General features: G+C 31.6%; 1 long non-coding RNA gene across 1 annotated transcript in view; it reads right to left on the bottom strand.

Moving 5' to 3' along the window:
- The window catches only part of LOC127179765 (uncharacterized), a 108,085-nt gene that overhangs the window by 22,087 nt on the left and 78,022 nt on the right, over positions 1-7,976 (bottom strand). The window contains exon 3 of the long non-coding RNA XR_007829547.1: positions 3,629-3,750. This is a non-coding gene — a long non-coding RNA (uncharacterized LOC127179765). The remainder of the gene's footprint in view (positions 1-3,628; positions 3,751-7,976) is intronic.

Genomic DNA, 7,976 nt, shown 5'->3' with positions numbered 1-7,976 from the left:
CTTTTTGACTGACTCATTAAAAAGAACCAGTTTATTAAAGTCATTTGTCAGAAATTGGAAATTCTGGATTGCATTTTGTTCAATGTTGTGCAAAGAAAACGCTGGCTATGAACTCAGCTTTGTAAATTGTTTTGACTGACTCATTAAAAAGAACTGGTTCATAAGAGTCATATTTCAGGATTCGGACATTATGACACACGTTTTGTTCATCGTCATGCTGATGAAACGCTGCCAATGAACTCAGTCATTTCTATGTACAATTCAGTGATTGAAACCCCTAAATCATGAGCGAGTTCGAAGCTACATTGTGAATCGCTTTGACTGACTCATTAAAAAGAACTGGTTCATAAGAGTCATATTTCGGGATTCGGACATTATGACACACGCTTTGTTCATCGTCATGCTGATGAAACGCTGCCAATGAACTCAGTCATTTCTATGTACAATTCAGTGATTGAAACCCCTAAATCATGAGCGAGTTCGAGGCCACTTTGTGAATCGCTTTGACTGACTCATTTAAAAGAATCGGTTCATAAAAATCATTTTTCAAAAAATTGGACATGCGTTTTGTACATTGTCGTGCACAGGAAGCACTGGCTATGAACTTAGTTTTGTAAATTGTTTTGACTGACTCATTAAAAAGAACTGCTTCATAAGAGTCATTTTCATGAATCGGGCATTATGGCTCATACTTCATTGTCATGCCTATGAAATGCTGGCAACGAACTCAATAATTGCTATGAACAATTCACTGACTGAAACCACTAAATCATGAGCAAGTTCGAGGCTACTCTGTAAATCATCTTGACTGACTCATTTAAAAGAATCGGTTCATAAGAGTCATTTCTTTGGAAAACGGACATTACAAAATGTGTTTTGTTCATTGTTGTGCACAGGAAACACTGCCTATGAACTCAGTAATGATTATGAACAATTCACTGCCCCAAGTGCTAAATCACGATTAAGTTTAAGGAATCTTTATGACGAACTCATTAAAAAGAGCTGCTTCATAAGAGTAATTTTTCAGCAGAACGCGTTCGTTGTCATGTGTATAAAATGTTGGTTATGAACTCAGTAATGACTGTAAACAATTCATTGACCAAAAAGCACTTAAACACAAGTGAGGCTGGTTTGAACTTTTTTCAAATGACTTTTTAAAAAGAACCAGTTCACAAGAGTCATTTTTTGGGAATCAGACTGTACGGATCCTTTTATTCATTGCTTTGAGCAGGAAACATCGACACTTTTAAATGAGATCTTGACAACAGCAAATATGAATGTAAAATTATTTTTTGTTGCATTTGTGGTGATTTTAGTCACAATTATGGAGCCATGTATTTTGAATTAGAAACGTGTAACACTATGTATTAAATTTAAGTGTGTAAATCACATTTTTACAAAGATTTTCTTTGTGCTTTTCCAAATACATATAAAGCAGTGTGATTAAACTGTGGAAGTTTCCCACTTTTTTCCCTACAATTTTTTCCTCAAAAAACACCTCAAAATTCTGTATTTTATTTTATTTTATTTTATTATTATTATTATTATTATTATTAATCGAAAAATAAGACCGTAATTGTGACATTTTTTAATCTCACAATTTAAAAAATAAAAAGTTAACTTTTTTTTCTTCTTCGTTTTTTTTTTTACATCTTTCTTTGCAATTGTGAATTTATATCTTGCAATTCTGAAAACATCTCAAAATTCTGTATTTTACTACTATTATTATATTATCTATAATAAGAAAGCAATTGTGCAATTTTTCGCCAACAATTTTTTTATTTTATTTTTTATTTATTTTTTTTACATTTTTCCTTGCAATTGTGAGTTTATATCTTGCAATTCTGAAAACAGATATAAACTTACAATTGTGAGAGAAAAAGTCACAATTCATGCAAATCAATATTTATCTCATGCCAAAAAAAGTTTTCATACAATATTAAACACACACACACACACACACACACACACACACACACACATAAAAATAACATTATTTACAGTTACAGTGACAACTTTTGAGACTGAGGTCCACAAAAAGGTTTATTCTTGTATTCTGTGTAACTCTCACTGTTAAGTTGTGCCAGTCTCATTTGCAAAGCGTAATTGACTTCAGGTCATCCAGGTATTTGAACAAAGCCTTTGTTCATTTTTACTTTGTTCTGGGGTAAACACGATCACCCCAAACACAAACAATGCGATTAAGAAAATGAAACATCACTTGTGCATCTGTGTTCGTGTCTAATCTTGTGAAAGAAGAAGATATTCTGGGCTTAACTCTCTGGGAGTTGTATTGGAAATCTTTTGTACTATATTGAAAACTCATCTCATCTTTTCACGTCTGGCTCAGGGCCGGTCGTGTCACACCTGTGAGATGATGGAGCTTCTGGTTTTCATCAGAAGGACATTACAGGTTTTCCATTGAATCGCTGTGGCCGAGTTAAGGGAGTGAAATGGTTTCGTGGTGAGCCGCGTGTCTTACATAAATTTCATGGGCTCTGCACACATTTCATCTCTCAAAACTTATTCAAGCGTTGAAAAAAAAAAATCCTGATCTAAAGCAGAGAGACGCTGATACCCATGACCGATCGCAAATCCAACATAAACCTCAGAAAAAAAAGACCAAAGAGGATCTAGGAGATATGAATAATAAAGTGTGTCGTATTTTTAGGTTTTTGGAAGATTGAAAGTTAGATAGAGAAGAAAAAAAAATCAGTTTAGAAATAAAAGTACAGTCAAAACTAACCAACTTATACCTAAAGCTGTGGCTAATTGCATTCTGTGTAATTATGGGATGCAAGGGGTGTAGTGTTGCCTAGCAACAATCAGTTCTGCCAGTATGCAATATATACGTTTAGATGTTTGAGGCCAGTAAGATTTTGAAACAAATTAATATTTTTATTCAGCAAGGATGCATTAAATAGATCAAAAGTGACACAGACATTTATGATGTTACAAGAAATTTCTATTTCAGATAAATGCTGTTCTTTTGAACTTTTTCTATTTATCTATGAATCCTGAAAAACAAAATGCTTCTTGGTTTTGACAAAAATATTGGGCAGCACTGTTTCCAACGTTGATAATAATCAGAAATGTTTCTTGAGCAGCAAATCCGCATATTAGAATGATTTCTGAAGGATCATGTGACACTGAAGACTGGAGTAATGATGCTGAAAATTCAGCTTTGATCATAGAAATAAATTACATTTTACAGTATATTCACATATAAAACAGTTATTTAAAACTATAATAATATTTCACAATTTTACAGTATTTTTGTCAACATCAACCCCAAAAAGTAGTACATATTTACATATAGAAACGTGTCTCAAATGTGGAATGGAAAGTAATAAATGTGTTAAAAATTCAAATGAGCCATGAATTTACCATGACAAAAAATCTAGAATGCATTTGTGGAAAATTTCTTACATTAAAAAAAATTGCAAAGAGTAAAATGCTGATGTGTTTTGAGGCTTTAGTGACAGATTTACTGTAAGACTATGTTGTGCAAGTGACACAGTGACCTGCTGTTTACTGCAAAGATACAATAAATATTAGGGCTAACAGCTGAAAATCATCTTGCTGTATGTTCTTCATTTTCTAAGATGCCAAAAATAGAAGCACTGACCCTTTTCCAGTGAGATTCCTGTCATGTTTTCCTGTTCGTTTCTCTCTCTCTTCTCTCGGCGCGTCCGTCACCTCCTTCCTCATCATTCTGACCTCTGACACTGATGGTGAGATGAGCTCCTACTGCAACAAATGACAAGAAAACACACACATGGATCGCTGTTACATCAGACCTAATGGGTGTTTACACTGCAAAAATGATTTACTTACAAATAACTAAACTTTCTTAAATCAAGATACATTTACTTGAGAAGCAAAATTGCATGTGATATTAAAGGAAAAGTTCAACCAAAATATGAAAATTTGCTTAAAATGTATTCACCCTCACGCCATCCAAGACGTAGCTGAGTTTGTTTCTTCATCAGGTTTGGAGAAATGTGTCATTCCATCACTTGCTCACCAATGGATGTGAATGGGTGCCGTCAAAATGAGAGTCCAAACAGCGGATAAAAACATCACAATAATCTACAAGTAATCCACACCACTCCAGTCCATCAGTTAACATCTTGAGAAGACAAAAGCTGAAACAAATCCATCATTAAGACGTTTTTACATAAAGTCCATAATCCATAATAACTCTTCCTCCAGTGAACAAGTGGTCTAGTCTGAATCAGCAGTGAAATCTGCACAGATCAAGCAGAGTTTAGTCTAAAAGAGCTCTTAACAAATGGGGCTGGATTTTGATGTGAGAGATAACAGGAGATGGACTTTTTAACCAGAAGAAGCATTATCATGGATTACGGACTCTTATTTTAGACAGAAGCCATGGTTTAAAATTAAAATGTCTTGATGGATTTGTTTCTTTTGTCTTCTCAAGATGTTAATTGATGGACTGGAGTGGTGTGGATTACTTGTGGACTATTGTGATGTTTTTATCAGCTGTTTGGACTCTCATTCTGACGGCACCCATTCACATCCATTGGTGAGCAAGTGATGGAATGCTACGTTTCTTCAAATCTGATGAAGAAACAAACTCATCTGCATCTTGGATGGCCTGAGGAAGAGCACATTTTCAGAATTTTTTGGAGTAAATTATTCCTTTAACTCTTATTTTCTGAAAAATGCACCAAAATAAAGTGAGTTGACTTAAAATAGGAACAATATCTGCCAATGGGGTATGAAAAATCAACTTGTTTTGAGTCTTTTGTGATTGTTGTCAGTAAAGTGATGCACAAAGTTTGACACATATGTTGATTAACTTTAAATAAGACGCACAGATGCTGAACACACACACCCAGCCGACAAAAGACGTTTGCGGAGCAGATGTTTGGCTGATCACACATCTGACACGTCTGATCCATTAAACTCAAGCTAAGTGACCTTGACTAAATAAGAGTCTGGATTTGAGCTCCAGAGGAGGCTTGTGAAAGCAGTTATGGAAACAGTTTGCATAATCTTATGGGAGCTCTTGTGTTGTGCTTGATGTTTGGACAGTGATTAATTATGTTAATATTTACTCACAGGAAGCTGAGCTTGATTTCTCACCCGGTTCTTTTACTTTTGTTTTATTCATATTTCTTACTTCAAATTTATCTGTATATTTTCATAATAAACATAATTTCAAAGCAGCTTCACAGAAAATTCTGATGTTAAATTCTGATACATTAATATCTTTTTGCCTTATAGTCAGATTTATCAAAACAGTACTGGATGATTATAATGTTTACATTTTGCCATGATATAAATAATCAAGCAGTTGAGATTTGCTGTATATATTGACCTACGTTAGTATGAGAACATACTAAAACATCCAACTTTATATAAAAGTTTGGGCACAAATTTTACATTTTGTGAAAAAAAAAAGGTTGAAAATAACTAACAAATATAAAACAAAAAAATAAAAAAAATCATTAAAAAATAAAAGCTGATAAAAAATAAATAAAATAAAATAAATTCAAAAACAAATAAAATAAAAATAATAATCAAATAAATAACACAAAAAAAGTTTTTTTGAGTATATATTTGAATATATGTTTGCAGATAAAGTTGGACATACATTACTTAAACATCCAACTTCATATAATGAGTTTGGCAAAAATCTATTTACATTTGCAACAAAATAATAAATGGCACAAAGAACAAATAAAAAGAAAACAGTACAGTACAAAATTAATTAAAAAAAAAATGATTAAAAATAAATAAATGGGTGAACTGAAATGCAACAAATATCTGATATTCTCCAACCAGCAATATGAAAAATAAAAATAATGATGATTTAAAAAAAACAAAACAAATACAAATAAATAAAACACAACAATGCTAAAAATAAGAATGATAAAAAAATAATAATAAATAAATAATAAATAAAATAATTGTTTTACATAATTTTAACATTACATCTGATATCAAATTGATATAATTTTAAAAATCTTGTATGATGACCTTCTGTATGTTAATAGCAGAGAAGAAAAATTTATCAGAATTATCAAAAAATATAAATATTCAAACCGTTTTTTTTTTGTTTTTTTGTGCATTTACAGTAAAAAAAAGTTTCAAAAAATACCATGGTATTAATATAGTTTTATGTTATGTTTATATATGCCAATTCCATTGTAATCTCTGTAATACACTAGAGTACCATCTATTGTTAATCAGTACCGCAGTACATATTAACCACCCTAATAATATTTTGATGTTGCATTTAATTGGTAAAACCCAATTTGTGTTATACAAGATAAACCTCAACAGATTATGCGACAAAAACCACCTAGAGATTCAATTTAATAAGTTCAGCCTCCTGAAAGTCATTACATTATATAATTCACACTCTGACAGTCACAAGTACGTTTTCCGTCATTCATTTATTTATTTATTTATTTATTTATTTATTTATTTATTTATTTATTTATTTTTCAGTCAATTTCAACAACAAAACATGCATTTGGAACAAAACCACATGATTCCTAAAGCTTTGGCAGATACGAGTGCAGAAATCGCTTGCAACCTGGAAAATCACCTTTATTTTGCAATATGAAGCTGTAAATAAAAGTGACACTGGCTCTGGCTGTAAGCCACGTTGTAATGAGGTCAGCAGGGACCAAAGGAGACAAGACGCGGTGAACGACAGGCGTGTTTATGACGCTATTCAACACATTCTGTTTGAACAATGACTCAGATTTAAGAAAGCGAACATCTTACTTTGAAGTGTCACAGTGATTCACAGGCTCAGCTTTCACACACACTGTTGATTCTGACTGTAAACAAGTCTCCTGGCTGTGTGTGTGTGTGTGTGTGTGTGTGTGAGAGAGAGAGAGATGCACTGCCCTCTGCTGGAGTGCTGCACATCGACGGAGAAATCACTCCACCTGTTTGTTTGGCTTCATCAATATTTCAGCTGTTCAGACAATACTGAGACTGATGCAACATGTTGAACTTTGAGGAAAACAAACCACAACTCAAACTAAGTAAACTCATCTTCAAACATTTCATGCATTTGAGCAAGAAAAGTTAACAATTTCAACAGTACCCTCCAAAAATTGATTTTTCAAAGTTTATTGGAGTGTGTTTGACAGAAATACTATTTTGGTTTATGTACTTATATATACACAATTCTATAAAGAGTTAGGCAATTTTTTTTTTCCATTTTGCAAAAAAAATAAAAAAAGTAAAAAAATAAATACATAAATAAATAATAATAATAATAAATAATGTTAAAATAAATAGAAATAATAAAAATAATTATAATAAAATAAATACTAAAAATACAAATCAAAAATAATAAAAATCAAATAAAAATAAAAGACAGGAATTTTGTCTCATACTACATGTTTCTTGCATAAAACTCATTTTCAAAAATCTGATATGATGACCTGTGCTAAGTTCATCTAAATTGTTTTAAAAGTCTTTTTATGCATTTACAGCTGGATTTCAGTTTTTCTGCTTCAAAATTAAATTTTTAGTTCAGTGTGTTATTTGCTGTTTTTTGTAATTATTTCTGAAATTTAATAACAATTTATGAGAGAATATTGTGTCTGCATAATTTTTTCAGTGTATGTCCTGTAGAAATAATTTTGTTACATTTTATTTTATTGAGATATTAAATAAAATTTCATTGTCACTAAGCCACAGTTTTATAACAATTTTATAGCCAAAAAATAATTAATTAATGTAAAAAAAATATCCTCTATTTTGATTGTGATTAGCTATTCTTAACACGCATTTGTCATGTCAAATTAGGAGGAAAAACACAGCAATATGCCCTTATCATCTGGAATAAATTCCATATTCACTTCAGTTTCTAATGCAGTTCTACAGATATATAAGGTATTCATGACATCTAGTGGTCAAAACGGAGACTACAGCACAGTTTTTTACCTTCTCATTTTCATTATATGATAAAACTGTGCTTT

This window comes from Labeo rohita, chromosome 17, assembly GCF_022985175.1.
Source record: "Labeo rohita strain BAU-BD-2019 chromosome 17, IGBB_LRoh.1.0, whole genome shotgun sequence".
NCBI classification, from domain to species: Eukaryota; Metazoa; Chordata; class Actinopteri; order Cypriniformes; family Cyprinidae; genus Labeo; species Labeo rohita.
The sequence above is the reverse complement of the archived record's forward strand: the minus strand, read 5'-3'. Positions and strand labels throughout refer to the sequence as shown.